The sequence below is a fragment of the Neodiprion pinetum genome, chromosome 4, assembly GCF_021155775.2.
Source record: "Neodiprion pinetum isolate iyNeoPine1 chromosome 4, iyNeoPine1.2, whole genome shotgun sequence".
NCBI classification, from domain to species: Eukaryota; Metazoa; Arthropoda; class Insecta; order Hymenoptera; family Diprionidae; genus Neodiprion; species Neodiprion pinetum.
Window position 1 is genome coordinate 12768051 of NC_060235.2, and position 19613 is coordinate 12787663.

Sequence of the window (19613 nt, forward strand, 5' to 3'; positions counted from 1 at the left end):
TGTATAGTATTTATCTGTTTTTCGTCTTTCGTTTTTTCTCACGGTGGTTTTATCAAATCTAAATAATTTTATCGTAATCACGATAGAATATCGTTGGTCCGGCCCTTGATTAGCCGAGGCTCCGGGGTATAAATAATGCCATAAAATAAGGCACCGACTCGTTAGATTGGTCCGCATCAGTCGAGTAGTCCAGTCGGAACCTACATGACTTCATTCGACAAGGAACTAAGACTCGGCAATTTTTTGACTGGTTAACTAGATCTGTAAGTTTGCCCTACAAAATGATTCCAAATATGCCGACAATTTTTTCTAGATATTTCAAAATTCCGTAATTCAGCGTGGTTTTTTTTTTTTTGCTCATTTTAGAGAAAAACGGTTCCCACACGGTTGTCCATCGTATTGCCCTCAAATTAGACTTATACGAAAATCACAAATCATTGTTAGTTTACTTGTGAATTGCCGCTAGGCACAGACATCGAGCATGTTGTTTAATTGCTGTCATAAATTCAGTGAATTTTCAATGCCATATCCTGAAACTCATCCGACGTGTAGAACAATCTTTTCATGATATTCTAGTTCTGATTCGATGTTTTAATGTAGGTAGCAACGAGAAAATAATAATGGTATTATGAGCGTTTGTTCTTTACAATCTAGTTTGTTATTGCAAATTTGTTGAACGCATTTTTTTTTAATTCCAGCTTATTTTTTATTCCAGAACGTAACGCAGTACGCAAATTATTACGTGTGAGTGCACGTTCAAACCACGCGTTCGACTTTACCCTTATCTTGCGGTCATGCCAATAAAATACTGAAAAATGACAGTTACCAATTTTTTTTACCACTGACACACCATTGCGAAAAAATTAAAAAAATTACGGAAAATCACATCACAGCAAATATTTATACCGTAAAAAAAAGAAACTGATGCCTATCTATAATCCACCGGAAACCGGTGATCTGAATGTTCAAAAATTTTTAGAAGATGGAATTTCTTAAAGGAAAATCCAAATAAAATTCTCGGTATGTACACATGGCTGGTGGGTCTGTGTTTTTATTCCAAATATTCTGAGTAGCAATATCGGAGTCATCGTGAAAAAACTGAAAATCACGTCTTATGCGCTAACTTCAAGCTAAATGGAGCTAGCAGGGTAAAATTTCGTATGGGTCAGTCACTTACCACACTGAGAGAAATTTTTAGCTCCGATTACCGCTCAGTTTTTAACTATTTTCATTTTTTACCACAATCGAAAAATATTATAGTTCTGGGTAGAAAATGAAAATTACTTTTCTAGCTGTGACCAGAAAGTTTAGTATCCGTTACTATTCTTTTTCATTGCGATCACTGTTACTACATTTTCTTGTAACTGTTGTCAAAATTTAATGCTTTGTGCAACAATAAATTGACTCTAAAGCCTTGTTCAACTAAAAAAGTACAGTAAACCGAAGAAATTCATTTTGCGTTGCGATTACCAAAAAAAGGATCGACAATAGCGCAAAAGGATTACGTGTACCTCGTTCTTCGTAATTCCAACAATATTCAAACAGTTTTTTTTTTAACGATACCTGTTTCACTGATTTCATCTAGTTACTATAACAAATTACATTTTTGTCAGTGCACCACAAATTCGCAGAATTCGTTTCGAGAGAGGGCACTTTCGCATGCTTAATCAACTATGCCGTTCACAATACATTACCCACGCGAAAGTGTGGCCGAATAAAAAGTTTGTTAGTCTTAACAGAATATTTCAGCATTTTTTTTTTTTTTTTTTAATTTGCAATCAAATTTTCATAACTCTTCACTCTTCTTAACTTGGTTGGAAGAACGCAAAAGCATTTTTCGAGTCCATTAAATTATGTAGTATTGTATAAAATTCGGTAGGCATTTGTTATACTGTATTTGGAATTCACTGAACATACTGCTGAATTTACCTGACAAGTTTACAAAGGAATTCGATTACAGTCCGTTAAAATAAAAAATCTCTAGTAGCAAAAGTAATCGGTATTTATCTCTATTAATTTCACTGTACAATTTAGAAGAAAATACTGTACGTGGCCCGTCCGTGAAATGTTTTTGACTCGTACGATGATTTCAATACGAACTAAAGGTGCGAGCCGTTTAACTCGTTCTGGCGCGTACGGAAATCTTCGTTCTAGCCCTAAAAACACCTACTTTACGGGCATGCCTCTAAAAGTACTATTGAAGGTAAGATCGTCGGCTACCTGGCTCCACTGGTCGCCGATAAATGACCATAGACTGGAGCTGTAAAAACAATTGCCATCACGAAACATCGGGATTCGTAAGAGTCATTCTCAGGTAAAAGAGAAGCTTGATTCTGTGTCAGAGTCACATAATGATTATTTTTTAGGTGTTGAATTCTCGTCCACCGATGACGTGATGTATAAAAAACGGACTATTGCTTCTCTCCGAAACAGCTACTATTGTGTTATTGTAGTTCGAGAACCGAGAAAAAAATTTAAAAAAAACCCTATTACCGTTTTACAAATTCTATCTTTGAAGCGAATTAAGATATCATCAGACCCTCAGATGTTTATTTTTCATGTGCGTCATGAAATCAAGAGCCCTGGGAAATAATGATCGGCCACGGTGTTTCGATTTTTCACCGAAAAGATCATTTTCGTGTTCGTACCGAGCTGTGCTTTTTCATACATAATTTCGCATGAAAAAAGGGTGCTGCGGCACCCTTTTACTGCGGTAAAAGCGAACAAAAAAAATTAAAAATTTCGAAATATCTGCTGGATGACTTACAATTAATTTTTTATTTTCATTAAAAATATCGTCAAAGTAGTACCCCACGGTCGGAAAGAGAAACATCACGAAATTTTTGGCAGATTATTAATAATTCATTCACTTAACACGTATTTTTCATTGGACAACGCGTTAGGAATTCATATTAGATAACCCACCAAAACCTTCATAACATTTTTTTCAACTGTAGAGTACGTCTTTGATGATAAATTATGAATGGGAAAAGAAACGTAACTCGATGTGACAATCAAACACGATATTCGATGAACAAATCTCATTTTTCTCCCACTCCTAATCACGAAAAAACGCTGTACCTTAATTCTGGCAACGTAAGTTCTATTAAGTTCGATGAATCGATGATATCACAGTTACGAAATGAAAAATATCGGATGGCACTCTCGTTCATCTTCGTTACTGATGATGACCAATCCGTCTTTGCAAAATTATTTTGTGGCTCTGAAAAGTGCCGTTTTGTATTTGGCTCTAAAAAGTGCCGATTTTGATGACTCCTCACCGGTGCAGAAATTGTTCAAAATGTCCCCCGTTTTCTCGGAGGCAAAGCCTACAACGTTGGACCAGCTGGCCAATTGCTGCGCGAACGATTTCCGGCGTCACCGTCGCCGTTGCCTCAACGATTTTTACCTCCAGGGCTTCCAAAGAATTCGGTGGATCCTTATAGACGAATTCCTTGATCAGACCCCAAAGGCAATAATCTAGAGGATTCAGATCGGGTGATCTCGGTGGCCAAGCGATGGGACCCCCACGGCCTATCCACCTATCCGGAAATCGTTCGTTCAGAAATTGACGAGTCCGGGCACTGAAATGTGCCGGAGCACCGTCATGTTGAAACAACATTTCCGCTCGCCGTTCAAGCGGGCGGTCTTCGAGAAGATCTGGAATCCGATCTTCCAAAAACTGTCGATAGGTTTCACCGTCTAGTCTTGCGGGTAAAACGCAGAGACCGATCTGTAACAAGAATTACCCTCTATCAAATTGTTGCATAATAAATCCATAATGCTCGTCGAATCATTGATTAGTTTTGACTAATATTTAATATGAATCATACATATGTCATGATTTTACTGATTTACCGAGGTTGTTTGTCTCAACATCAGTAAAACGGATCTTCACTGAATTTTTTAAAATCAAGCCAACGAGACAATAGAAATTTATAATATCTGTATTCGAGCATTATCGAGTAAGCTTACCAACTCGTCGTCGATCATGCCACCCCACACGTTCAGGCTCCAACGAATCTGATTTCTACACTCCCGAATATCATGCGGGTTTTCTTCGGCCCAATTGTGAATGTTATGGCAGTTAAATACTCCATCCCGATCAAAATTTGACTCGTCTGTAAATAAAATATTAAAAACGAATAACGGGTCCGCTTCGCTTTGTTCCAAAACCCATGTGCAAAATATCCGTCTCGCGGCACGGTCGGGCCCGTGCAAGGCTTGCACCTTCTGCGTATGGTAAGGACGCAAATCGTTTGATCTTAATATTCGATGTACGGTCGAGTTATCCGTTTGGTACTCCGCTGCCAAACCACGTGTACTTTTATCGGGCGTCCTTGCCACACCCTCCAGAATTCGTTCTTCAAACTGTACCGTCCGTCTTGATCTCGGACGTCCTGCGTTTGATCGGTTGGGGACAAAGGTGCCAGTTTCTAATAAACTCCTTTCCAATCGTCTGAAAGTTTTCGCATCCGGATGTCGTCTTACTGGATATCGAACCGCGTACTCACGAGCTGCTGCCCCCGCGACGTTGTTGCACGCTCCCATCGTCAGTACCATATCATACATTTCACGATTAGAATACTCCATTGTTTAATAAAGAAGTTATTGGCTCTGAAAAGTGCCGGTTTTCAAGAGTTTATTGTTACTTGTATACGCGAGCGAGGCTAATAACAATATGACCCAATTTCGCAGTTGGAAGCGCGTTGTTTATAACAACTGACTTCCGAGTTGCTATGCAGTCGCATGAGATTTTCTACACAAAGGGTGTGAAATAAATACGAGTTCGATAAAATACGAAATACTTTGAACTTATTTCAGCGGTATTAAATGACATATTTCTTGAAATCATCAATTGATGATCTAAATAATCAGTAAATATTGATCATTTGAGTTCTTGGTAAATCATGTTTCTGCTAGATTTTTGTCTGTTCACAAAGTTACACTCAATAAATTATTCCTAAATAATCTAGGTTTGTTCAGTCTGTCTTCTCTTACCAGTTTAGCAAGCGAATGATGTACCAGCAAATCAGGAAACTAAACGGGTCTGCTAGTATTTCGTATTTTATCGAACTCGTATTTATTTCACACCCTTTGTGTAGAAAATCTCATGCGACTGCATAGCAACTCGGAAGTCAGTTGTTATAAACAACGCGCTTCCAACTGCGAAATTGGGTCATATTGTTATTAGCCTCGCTCGCGTATACAAGTAACAATAAACTCTTGAAAACCGGCACTTTTCAGAGCCAATAACTTCTTTATTAAACAATGGAGTATTCTAATCGTGAAATGTATGATATGGTACTGACGATGGGAGCGTGCAACAACGTCGCGGGGGCAGCAGCTCGTGAGTACGCGGTTCGATATCCAGTAAGACGACATCCGGATGCGAAAACTTTCAGACGATTGGAAAGGAGTTTATTAGAAACTGGCACCTTTGTCCCCAACCGATCAAACGCAGGACGTCCGAGATCAAGACGGACGGTACAGTTTGAAGAACGAATTCTGGAGGGTGTGGCAAGGACGCCCGATAAAAGTACACGTGGTTTGGCAGCGGAGTACCAAACGGATAACTCGACCGTACATCGAATATTAAGATCAAACGATTTGCGTCCTTACCATACGCAGAAGGTGCAAGCCTTGCACGGGCCCGACCGTGCCGCGAGACGGATATTTTGCACATGGGTTTTGGAACAAAGCGAAGCGGACCCGTTATTCGTTTTTAATATTTTATTTACAGACGAGTCAAATTTTGATCGGGATGGAGTATTTAACTGCCATAACATTCACAATTGGGCCGAAGAAAACCCGCATGATATTCGGGAGTATAGAAATCAGATTCGTTGGAGCCTGAACGTGTGGGGTGGCATGATCGACGACGAGTTGGTAAGCTTACTCGATAATGCTCGAATACAGATATTATAAATTTCTATTGTCTCGTTGGCTTGATTTTAAAAAATTCAGTGAAGATCCGTTTTACTGATGTTGAGACAAACAACCTCGGTAAATCAGTAAAATCATGACATATGTATGATTCATATTAAATATTAGTCAAAACTAATCAATGATTCGACGAGCATTATGGATTTATTATGCAACAATTTGATAGAGGGTAATTCTTGTTACAGATCGGTCTCTGCGTTTTACCCGCAAGACTAGACGGTGAAACCTATCGACAGTTTTTGGAAGATCGGATTCCAGATCTTCTCGAAGACCGCCCGCTTGAACGGCGAGCGGAAATGTTGTTTCAACATGACGGTGCTCCGGCACATTTCAGTGCCCGGACTCGTCAATTTCTGAACGAACGATTTCCGGATAGGTGGATAGGCCGTGGGGGTCCCATCGCTTGGCCACCGAGATCACCCGATCTGAATCCTCTAGATTATTGCCTTTGGGGTCTGATCAAGGAATTCGTCTATAAGGATCCACCGAATTCTTTGGAAGCCCTGGAGGTAAAAATCGTTGAGGCAACGGCGACGGTGACGCCGGAAATCGTTCGCGCAGCAATTGGCCAGCTGGTCCAACGTTGTAGGCTTTGCCTCCGAGAAAACGGGGGACATTTTGAACAATTTCTGCACCGGTGAGGAGTCATCAAAATCGGCACTTTTTAGAGCCAAATACAAAACGGCACTTTTCAGAGCCACAAAATAATTTTGCAAAGACGGATTGGTCATCATCAGTAACGAAGATGAACGAGAGTGCCATCCGATATTTTTCATTTCGTAACTGTGATATCATCGATTCATCGAACTTAATAGAACTTACGTTGCCAGAATTAAGGTACAGCGTTTTTTCGTGATTAGGAGTGGGAGAAAAATGAGATTTGTTCATCGAATATCGTGTTTGATTGTCACATCGAGTTACGTTTCTTTTCCCATTCATAATTTATCATCAAAGACGTACTCTACAGTTGAAAAAAATGTTATGAAGGTTTTGGTGGGTTATCTAATATGAATTCCTAACGCGTTGTCCAATGAAAAATACGTGTTAAGTGAATGAATTATTAATAATCTGCCAAAAATTTCGTGATGTTTCTCTTTCCGACCGTGGGGTACTACTTTGACGATATTTTTAATGAAAATAAAAAATTAATTGTAAGTCATCCAGCAGATATTTCGAAATTTTTAATTTTTTTTGTTCGCTTTTACCGCAGTAAAAGGGTGCCGCAGCACCCTTTTTTCATGCGAAATTATGTATGAAAAAGCACAGCTCGGTACGAACACGAAAATGATCTTTTCGGTGAAAAATCGAAACACCGTGGCCGATCATTATTTCCCAGGGCTCTTGATTTCATGACGCACATGAAAAATAAACATCTGAGGGTCTGATGATATCTTAATTCGCTTCAAAGATAGAATTTGTAAAACGGTAATAGGGTTTTTTTTAAATTTTTTTCTCGGTTCTCGAACTACAATAACACAATAGTAGCTGTTTCGGAGAGAAGCAATAGTCCGTTTTTTATACATCACGTCATCGGTGGACGAGAATTCAACACCTAAAAAATAATCATTATGTGACTCTGACACAGAATCAAGCTTCTCTTTTACCTGAGAATGACTCTTACGAATCCCGATGTTTCGTGATGGCAATTGTTTTTACAGCTCCAGTCTATGGTCATTTATCGGCGACCAGTGGAGCCAGGTAGCCGACGATCTTACCTTCAATAGTACTTTTAGAGGCATGCCCGTAAAGTAGGTGTTTTTAGGGCTAGAACGAAGATTTCCGTACGCGCCAGAACGAGTTAAACGGCTCGCACCTTTAGTTCGTATTGAAATCATCGTACGAGTCAAAAACATTTCACGGACGGGCCACGTACAGTATTTTCTTCTAAATTGTACAGTGAAATTAATAGAGATAAATACCGATTACTTTTGCTACTAGAGATTTTTTATTTTAACGGACTGTAATCGAATTCCTTTGTAAACTTGTCAGGTAAATTCAGCAGTATGTTCAGTGAATTCCAAATACAGTATAACAAATGCCTACCGAATTTTATACAATACTACATAATTTAATGGACTCGAAAAATGCTTTTGCGTTCTTCCAACCAAGTTAAGAAGAGTGAAGAGTTATGAAAATTTGATTGCAAATTAAAAAAAAAAAAAAAAAATGCTGAAATATTCTGTTAAGACTAACAAACTTTTTATTCGGCCACACTTTCGCGTGGGTAATGTATTGTGAACGGCATAGTTGATTAAGCATGCGAAAGTGCCCTCTCTCGAAACGAATTCTGCGAATTTGTGGTGCACTGACAAAAATGTAATTTGTTATAGTAACTAGATGAAATCAGTGAAACAGGTATCGTTAAAAAAAAAACTGTTTGAATATTGTTGGAATTACGAAGAACGAGGTACACGTAATCCTTTTGCGCTATTGTCGATCCTTTTTTTGGTAATCGCAACGCAAAATGAATTTCTTCGGTTTACTGTACTTTTTTAGTTGAACAAGGCTTTAGAGTCAATTTATTGTTGCACAAAGCATTAAATTTTGACAACAGTTACAAGAAAATGTAGTAACAGTGATCGCAATGAAAAAGAATAGTAACGGATACTAAACTTTCTGGTCACAGCTAGAAAAGTAATTTTCATTTTCTACCCAGAACTATAATATTTTTCGATTGTGGTAAAAAATGAAAATAGTTAAAAACTGAGCGGTAATCGGAGCTAAAAATTTCTCTCAGTGTGGTAAGTGACTGACCCATACGAAATTTTACCCTGCTAGCTCCATTTAGCTTGAAGTTAGCGCATAAGACGTGATTTTCAGTTTTTTCACGATGACTCCGATATTGCTACTCAGAATATTTGGAATAAAAACACAGACCCACCAGCCATGTGTACATACCGAGAATTTTATTTGGATTTTCCTTTAAGAAATTCCATCTTCTAAAAATTTTTGAACATTCAGATCACCGGTTTCCGGTGGATTATAGATAGGCATCAGTTTCTTTTTTTTACGGTATAAATATTTGCTGTGATGTGATTTTCCGTAATTTTTTTAATTTTTTCGCAATGGTGTGTCAGTGGTAAAAAAAATTGGTAACTGTCATTTTTCAGTATTTTATTGGCATGACCGCAAGATAAGGGTAAAGTCGAACGCGTGGTTTGAACGTGCACTCACACGTAATAATTTGCGTACTGCGTTACGTTCTGGAATAAAAAATAAGCTGGAATTAAAAAAAAATGCGTTCAACAAATTTGCAATAACAAACTAGATTGTAAAGAACAAACGCTCATAATACCATTATTATTTTCTCGTTGCTACCTACATTAAAACATCGAATCAGAACTAGAATATCATGAAAAGATTGTTCTACACGTCGGATGAGTTTCAGGATATGGCATTGAAAATTCACTGAATTTATGACAGCAATTAAACAACATGCTCGATGTCTGTGCCTAGCGGCAATTCACAAGTAAACTAACAATGATTTGTGATTTTCGTATAAGTCTAATTTGAGGGCAATACGATGGACAACCGTGTGGGAACCGTTTTTCTCTAAAATGAGCAAAAAAAAAAAAACCACGCTGAATTACGGAATTTTGAAATATCTAGAAAAAATTGTCGGCATATTTGGAATCATTTTGTAGGGCAAACTTACAGATCTAGTTAACCAGTCAAAAAATTGCCGAGTCTTAGTTCCTTGTCGAATGAAGTCATGTAGGTTCCGACTGGACTACTCGACTGATGCGGACCAATCTAACGAGTCGGTGCCTTATTTTATGGCATTATTTATACCCCGGAGCCTCGGCTAATCAAGGGCCGGACCAACGATATTCTATCGTGATTACGATAAAATTATTTAGATTTGATAAAACCACCGTGAGAAAAAACGAAAGACGAAAAACAGATAAATACTATACAAAATCGTTGAAATAATAATTTCACATCACTGAGTTTGTATGAGTTTTTCTTACGATACGAAAGTTCACGTTCACGAAGTAGCTTGAAAAATTAACAAAGGACAGTTGAATTGGGCTGATAAATTATTGAATGAAAATCAGCCTTTCTTTCATGTGACGATTGTCACAACAATTTAACTGATGAAATGTAAAATAGTCAGGCTCGTAGAGTCTGTAATTTGGTGGGTATACGGAATACCTGCTATACGTACGTAACGACGAATCCTCGCATACTTAATCACTGCGTCTAAATAAGAAATCAATCGTCACCCGAAGTTTAGCTGATTTGTCGTTCGTATCGATACGGTGATTTCATAAGATCTTTTATCGACAGTCAACAATCCACGAATAAGCTCAGACAAGGTATAAGTCGAGGCGGAAATAACTTAACATTTGTTTGCCACATTAATTCCGCAGGTTGAAACAAACCAGAATAATTCATTTGATTCAACACAATTCTGTTAATTTAGATTAATTCAACTAAATTCAACTTTATTCGAGTGAATTCTTTCAATTCAATTAATGCAGTACTTCTACCATCAATTCTCGGTAATACACTTTGATTCTAGTGAATATCTGAATAATTTCAATTAATTCCTTGTTGTTTCTTCCGTTAGTTCAAATTAATTCATTCAATTCGATTGAATTAGTTTTTTTCGCAAGAATTCTCGATAACTTACCCCAATTCACGTCAATACCTAAAAATTTCGTCAATTTTTTTCCGATTTTTCTGTGAAACTAAATTAAATAATTCAATTCAACATTATTTTGACGATTTTGAGCCAGCTTGATTGGGTAAGTAATTATGAAAGATGTGACGAGCGCGTCAATTCGTTGACAGTGATATTCACGTACCTCCGTTATCACGGTACGATGATTCGGAGTATTTTATAACATTAAATCTTAAATCCGCTGATTTATTTCAAGATTTATTTTTATTTTCACTCGTAGATGTGTGTTTCGTAGTATTGCGTAGCTGAGCAATCGCTTGTTTCACACACACGAGTGTGCGTCCGTGGATGTGCGGCCGGCAGCGTGTGCCGCGGCAACAATACCGAGGTCAGCGCTCGAGTAGGGGTACAACAGCGAGTGAGGGGAGGTGCCGATATTTACTTTGTGACCGAATAATAATAATTCACCCAGGCGAACAAAACAGCAATTTCCGTGGCGGCAAATCTAGATGAAATGGTGCACTCTGATTGGCCTAGCGCTATCGCTTATAATTCAAAAACTATGCGTCGGACGAGCTTCCGGAAAAAAAATTCTCGGTCGGATTTTAAGGAGGTATCACGCTGGCTAGTCCGTGGGAGGCAATTTAGGGACACCCTGTATATATATATATATATATATATATATATATATATATATATATATATGTATGTATATATATATATGTATATGAATGTATATATGGATATTATAATTTTCAGTTTACTTTTAAAAAAAGGGAAATTGATAAAAAAAATTTTTTCCAAAATATTTTAATTTTTCAAAATTATGTATAATTATCAGAAGAATCCTGAATATTTTTAGTTATTCGCTAATTTTTTATTTTATTCTATTTTTTTATAATTTTTTCCATTCACAATCATCTCTTATTCCATTACATTATTTACCTCAATCAACTTCATTCATATTCTATTATATTCAGGTATAATATGAATATATATAAATATATATACACATATATATCTATATATATATATATATATATACATATATATACATATATATATACGAGTATATATATATATATATATATACATATATTTACATATATATATACATATATATATACATGTATATATGAATACCTATATGTATATTATGATTTTCAATTTACTTTTAAAAAGAGGGAAATTGATGAAAGAAAATTTTTTACACAATATTTCAATTCTTTCAAATTATGTATAATTATCAGAAAAATCCCAAATATTTTTGATAATTCGTTTATTTTTTATTTCATTTCATTTTTGTATAATTTTTTCCATTCACGATCATTTTTATTTTATTACATAATTTACCTCAATCAACTTCATTTATATTCTATCATATTATGGTATAATATGAATATATATAAATATATAAACATATATATACATATTTGTATATATATATATACTAGCAGCCCATCCCGGCTTCGCACGGGCATATAATAATATTGAGTCATAATATAAATCTCATTTTTCTAGAAACTCACTGTAAACATTGTGTATTTTTTTTCATTATATTATTATATGCCCGTGCGAAGCCGGGATGGGTTGCTCGTGTAGCTTATATGACACGTTCGTAGATTTACCACAGCAGCGCCATCTATTGATTACTTACTCAACCCAGTCGAAAGGTATCGACATCTGTTAGAATCATTCGGAGTTAACAGATAATTGTGACCGTCAAATAATAACAGACAAATAATTAGCAATATATTATAATTGCGACTATAATTTGAGATTTAAACTATCCTATCTCTCAAGTTGGATCGAACTGCACATGGTGTGCGTATTTCATTATAATCGGTTAAGTGGTTTAGGAGTCCATTGAGGACAAACATCGTGACACGAGATTTATATATATTAAGATATATATATATATATATATATATATATATATATATATATATGTAAGTGTATATATATATATATATATGAATATATATATGGATATTATAATTTTCAGTTTACTTTTAAAAAAAGGGAAATTGATAAAAAAAATTTTTTCCAAAATATTTTAATTTTTCAAAATCATGTATAATTATCAGAAAAATCCTAAATATTTTTAGTTATTCGCTAATTTTCTATTTTATTCTATTTTTTTATAATTTTTTCCATTTACAATCATTTTTTATTTCATCACATTATGCACCTCAATCACCTTCATTTATATTCCATTATATTAAGGTATAATATAAATATATATAAATATGTATATACATATATATATATGTATATATGTATGTATATATATATATATACACACATATATATATATATATAAAGGAGTTAGAGGTGGGGGACGGGTACTCGGCCGCACACAAACACACCCCTTTATTAAGAAGGCAATAATGAGCTTTTATTAGACGAAGGAACAACTTGGGTTTGTAAGATTCTTATTCCACCATGATAACTGCTTGAGAGTCCGAGCGTGGTCGCCAGAGCTGTTGTCTCTCTTCTTCATGCCCGCTCACCCGAACATGGCAGCGCTCACTCGAGCAGGGCCGCGCTCACTCGTCCGAGCGCGGCATCAGGCACTGCTTCCTCGGTCTCCGTCGGGAAGTACTCGGGAAGACTGAGGCCGGGGGCGTGTTGCTTGGCGGGACCGACTGGGGCGCCACAGGTACTCCCCTCCCAGTCGTTGACCCAAAGGGCGACGACGAAGAAGGTGTGTCAGCAGGCGTGTGCTGGAATCTCACGGTGCGCTTCGGCGGCTGCTCAGAGGCGCCTGCATCGTCAGCAGGTAGATGGGCTGGCTTGAGCAGCGCGATGCTCACCGTCTTTTGCTCGCCGTTAACCTCTATCATGTAGCGGCGGTCGTCAAGGCGTTGCAGGACCCTGTGTGGGCCCGTGTACGGTTGGGTGAGCGGTGGCTTGATCGTTTCAACCTTTTTGAAGACGTGCGAGCATTCTTGAAGGTCCCTGTGGGCAAAAAACTTTGGCTTCGCGTGATGGGAAGTCGGGATGGGCTTTAGTGTGCGGAAATGGTTACGGAGCTGGTCGACGAAGGTTGCTGAGTCGGCTTGCAGGTCGTCAGTGGTGAAAAAATCGCCTGGGATGCGCAGCGACGTCCCGAAGAGCAGCTCTGCGGGGGATGCTTTCAGGTCCTCTTTGTACGTGGTCCTCAGTCCAAGCAGGACGGAGGGCAGCAGCTGCAACCAAGTCGGATGCGAGGCTCCAAGTTTACACATCAAGGCGGCCTTGAGCGTGCGGTGCATCCGCTCAACAAGGCCGTTAGACTGTGGGTGGTAAGGCGTCGTCCTGATCTTCTCGGCTCCGACGGCTCTTGCGAGGGAGGCGAACAGCGACGACTCAAATTGCGCGCCCTGATCAGTGGTTATGGTGAGTGGAGTTCCGAAGAGGCTTATCCACCCGTTGTACAGGGCCGCTGCTACCGTCTCGGCGGTCATGTCCTTCAGCGGGATCGCTTGTGGCCACCGAGAGAATCGGTCAATGATTGTTAGGCAGTAGCGATGTCCATCGGCAAGGGGCAGGATGATGAGGTCCATGTGTATGTGGTTGAATCGTTGGTCCGGGACGTCGATGCTGGCTGGCGCAACGCGCGTGTGTCGATGTATCTTCGAGCGCTGGCACGCGATGCATTCGCGTGACCACTTGATCGCGTCCTTGCGTATCCCGGGCCAGACGAACTTCTCCTTCATCAGCTTGGAGGTTACTCTGCCGCTCGGATGTGCTAAGCCGTGTACCACGTCGAATGCTTTCCGGCGAAGGCCCTTAGGGATGTACGGGCGTACGCGTTCTGTAGAGATCTCGCACAAAATGCGATGACCGTCGACGACGAGTGGCTGCAGTATTAGAGACGAGGCGTTGAGCTCGTGGTCTTCGTAAATGTCCTCTTGTTGCTGTGCTGCTGCGATGGTTTGCGAGGTGAGGATGGTCGGCATGTCGACGGCTTCGATCCGCGACAGTGCGTCAGCCACTACGTTGTCCTCACCAGTAATGTGCGTGAATTTGCAGCAGAACTGGCTGATGTATGCGAGTTGATTAAGCTGTCTAGGCGAGGCCTTTTCTGGGCGCTGTGCGAATGCTGATACCAGCGGCTTGTGGTCAGTGCGGATAACAAACTCGCGTCCTTCGAGGATATGCTCGAAATGCTTGATTCCGGCGAAAACTGCGAGCAACTCTCTGTCGTATGGGCTGTAGCGGGTCTCAGCGTCGGAGAGTTTCCGCGAGAAGAATCCAACTGGTCGCCAAAGTTCGTTGACGTGCTGTTCAATCGTGGCACCGAGCGCAGTGGAGGAGGCATCGGTGGTCAACATCAGCGGTGCGTGCGGTGATAGGAAGCTGTTTCGCGTGATATTCACGAGGCTCGCTTTGGTTGCGTTGAAGGCTTCTCTTGCTGCGTCGGTCCAGGGGATCTTGCTGTTGTCCTTCTTCTTGGCGCTCTTGAGGAAATTTGTGAGCGGGACTTGGAGCTGCGCGGCGTGCGGCATGCACGCGCGGTAATAATTGATCGCTCCAATGAAGCGGCGGAGGTCCTGGACGGTCTCTGGGAGCGGCCAGTCAGCTATCGCCTGTATGCGGGCTGCTGGTGGGCAGAAGCCATCTGGGGACACGTCGAACCCGAGGAATTTGACGTTCGCTCGGGCAAATTGGCATTTGTGCCAGTTGATTATATGTTTGCTCTCCGTGAGCAGGTTCAGTATGGTACGCAGGTGCTCGAGGTGTTCTTCCCGGCTGCTAGAGGCGATTACGATGTCGTCTAAGTACGCTCTGGCGAAGGGGAACGGTCGCAGGAGGTTATCCATGTACCTCTGGAACGTCTGCGAGGCGTTGCGTAATCCTGGTGGCATCCCGACGAACTCAAAGAGCCCGAACGGGGTAGTGACCGCGGTCTTGTGCACGTCTTCTGGTGCGACCGGAATTTGGTGGTAGGCCCTTTCGAGGTCAATGACCGTGAAGATCTTGGCGCCAAAAAGCTCGTGGAGTATGTCCTCGACACGAGGCATGGGGTACCTGTCCGGTACGGTCATCGCGTTGACGTCGCGATAGTCGCCTGTGCCCCGCCATGTGCCGTTCGGTTTCAGGACCATTTGTAGGTTGCTGGCCCAGTGGCTGCTTGAGGGGCGAGCGAAGCCCAGGAACAGCTGGAGGTCCATGAATTCCTTTGCGCCCTGGAGCTTCTCCCCGACCATCCGGCGAGTGCGCTGGTGGACTGCTGGGCCGGTGGTGAGGATGTGGTGCTGCACAGGGGCGACAGGTCCGGTCCCTGGGGGCGTTGAAGTCTCGGCAAGCTTCTGAAAAATTTTGATTAGAGCCTCTACTTCGGCGTCGTCTGTTGTGCAGTGCACGCGCTTCGCGGAAGCTATACTCGGAACCGAGGATTGGAGTAGTATACCATCCGACCTCATCCTGGTCGTTGGGTCGTATAGGCGTCCATGCTTCAGGTCTATCAGCAGGCCGTAGTGGGCCAGGAGGTCAGCTCCTATGATCGGCTGCTTCACGTCGGCGATGATGAACGGCCATGCGTAGTCACGGCGCATGGCGAAGTTGAGTGTGGTTACCCGCTTGCCGTATGTCCGGATACCAGTGCCGTTGGCAGCGATCAGCTGGAAGTCGTCGTCGGGCTGCAGCTTCTTCTTCGTCATCGACAGTGGCAGCAGTGAGACAACGGACCCTGAGTCGACCAGGTACTTGGTCCCGGTTGAGCGGTCGTACATGTGCAGGCGCCTTTCTCTCGGCAGGCGTGGATGTTGGGCGCTGCCACCAGCCTCGGATACTGATGGCAGCCCAGTTAGTTTCCCTGGTCCGCGTTGGGGGCTGGTTTGTACGTGCATGGTTGTAGGCAGCGGTTTGCTGCAGCTCCCCAGCGGAAGTGGTATCGACAAAGCCCGTTGTTGCCATTGGGGGTCCGTGAACGGCTCCTGCCGCCTCTGGGCTGACTGCCGTTGTTGTTGGCGGACAGCTTGTTCAGGATCTCCCTCGAAATACTGATGAGCTGAGCCAGTAGTGCCTTCACCTGGTTGTTGTCTGCCTGGGTGGCAGCGACGCTTGCTTCTAACAGTGGTAATCGGGCTGGTGACGTTGAAAATGAGCTCAGCTTGACGGGACTCTCCATGAGTTGGTCGGCGGCCGCTATAAGTTCATCAGCATTTTCAGTTTTAAATATTTTTAGAATATTTTGTACTTGCGTAGGTAGCAGGGCAAGCCACTGGACGCGAAGAGCAGCTGCATCAATCCGCTCGTTGGCCAGGCGCTGCATGTGTCTGTACAGCTGTGACGGCTTGCGGTCCCCAAGCTCCAGCTCGGTGAATAGTTTCTGCAGCTGGCGGTCCGGTGAGTCGGAGTATCTTTGCAGGATGCGGGTCTTGATGGTTCTGTATTTGTCTTCCTCTGGTGGGTGTGCTAGGAGATCAGCAACTTCCACAAGCGCGTCTGCATCAAGCGCGCCGACCACGAGGTTGAACTTGGAGTCGTCTTTGTATACTTTGCTGTACTGGAACAATGCTTCTATTTGGTAAAACCAGAGCTGCGCGTGCGTTTTGAGAAACGGCGGTAGACGGCATGCTGCCGAGGATTCTACTGCGCCGCGGTATCCGGCTCCTTCAGTGCCGCCGGGTTCATCGCCCATCATATCGGACGGGGTGGGTGAGCACGCGTCAGCAGAATCGTTCGCTCTCGACTCGGAGTCGGCCTCTGGCGGCGGCGTATGGTACTCGCGGATTGTTTCGTTGGCAGAGCCGGTTCCGTCGTTACCGTCGGAGAGCGAAACGTCGCTTCCTGTGTAGGCGGAAGAGAGCTCTAAAAACGCGGGACGGTTCGCGCCAGAAAATGGCGGAACGCCTTGATCTGCGTTTGGTAACCGCTTACCTCGTCCGCGTGCGAGCGAGGGTAATGATGATACTGGCGTCGATGTCTGCGGGGCTCCTCCAAGAGCTGCGAATGGTGCTGAACGGAGTCTGGAGTCGTCTCTTGCAGCGTGCTGCTCGTGCATGCCCTCTTAGTTCCAGAAATCGCGCACACGTACTTGAGTCGTAGAGTTGGGTTTTTTCGTTGAATGTTCGTTGCTCGGTCCTTCCCGAGCTATGCGGGGTCACCACTAAAGGAGTTAGAGGTGGGGGACGGGTACTCGGCCGCACACAAACACACCCCTTTATTAAGAAGGCAATAATGAGCTTTTATTAGACGAAGGAACAACTTGGGTTTGTAAGATTCTTATTCCACCATGATAACTGCTTGAGAGTCCGAGCGTGGTCGCCAGAGCTGTTGTCTCTCTTCTTCATGCCCGCTCACCCGAACATGGCAGCGCTCACTCGAGCAGGGCCGCGCTCACTCGTCCGAGCGCGGCATCAGGCACTGCTTCCTCGGTCTCCGTCGGGAAGTACTCGGGAAGACTGAGGCCGGGGGCGTGTTGCTTGGCGGGACCGACTGGGGCGCCACATATATATAAAGAAAATGACATCTCTCATTTACTTTAATTTGAATCTGCCGCCATTACCACCAGTGTAATAGAGGGAGTTGCCTATCGTCATCATACATTATAACATACTCTGTGATTACTGATTCTATGGGCTATGTGATATTGAAAATTCTAACCTAATAAGTACGTGAATTTACGACTACAATAATTGTGCATTTTATCAAGGATATTATTAAAACTTGAACAAACTACTGTACATTCCCTGGAGTAAAAACTTTTAATGTTGTTTTCTGTTTTTATTTCAGGTAAGTAACATTGTATTGATATCTTAGCTAACTGTAGAAGTTGTGATTGTAATACTAAAATAAACTGTTTTTATTTCAAAATCCAACTTGAGTTTTTATTTTAGAAGTGGAGTAAAAGTACAATTATCCAGATTATTACAAAACAACATTAATTATACTTCAAGAAAATGGACAAACTAAGGTTTGATTTTAAAATGCGAGGGGCGTCAGATGGAAAAACAACGATATTGTGCCTAATCTCAATCGGCACGCTAGACGGTCGTTCTTTTGCAATACCAGATGAATACCAACCAACGACTTTCCACAAAGAATCAATAACCTCACAGGTGTATATCAGAATAAAAAACACATTGGTAAAAAGGAATCAATTCAGGAAAGTCTGGATAACCTTAACAGAAAATTTGAAAAAGGTCTATTTTGATGAAGACAATAACTTATTATTTGAAAATTTTTATTTAGAGGAAATTTCAGAAAAAATAACTGAAACACCTACCACAAGCACCTCAGAAGATACAATTAAGAAGTTGCTAGAGAAAGTTCTAGAATCTGAAGAACAAATTTCTGAAGTTAAAAACTTAAATAAAATCGCTACAGATTTCATGATTGATAAATTTGATGAAAAAACCTCCAACGCTAACCAATGGATTAATTTATTTGAAAAAGAATGTGTGCGCTGTACAGTGATAGAAGACAGGAGAAAAATTGAAATCTTGAAGTTTTTCCTGGAAAAATGTAGTGCTGACTGGTACACTTCCATGATTTTAAAATACTCAATAGAATCAGAATGGAACGACTGGAAAAAAATATTTGTTGAAACGTTCGGGAACAAAGGTTGGTCTCCTATTAGATATGCCTTTAATTTCAAATATCAATCTGGATCTTTGCTGGAGTATGCTCTAAAAAAAGAAAAATTAGTACTTCAAATTAGAAAATCCATGGATACTGCAACGCTTATTGACCTTATTACTATCGGTTTACCAAACTTTGTATCAGACAACATTGACAGAGAAACACTTCAAGAAACTCAAGATCTGTTCAATGAAATAAGTAAATTGGAACATCTTGTAAAAAAATATAGTTATGAAAAAAAAGGGAAAACCTTTTCTGATTCTGAACTGAAAAAAGGTGAAGAAAAAGAGCCATGTCAAATATGTGTAAAAGCAAACAAAGGTAAACGTTTTCATTCTGAAACAAATTGCTGGCTTAGAGAAAAAGAAGACAAAAATAACAAGATGGGACCATTAAAATCTGTGAACAATTCAGAACTAGAGGTGGAATTAAATACAGAGGATCCAAAAAACTTAAAGTACCACCA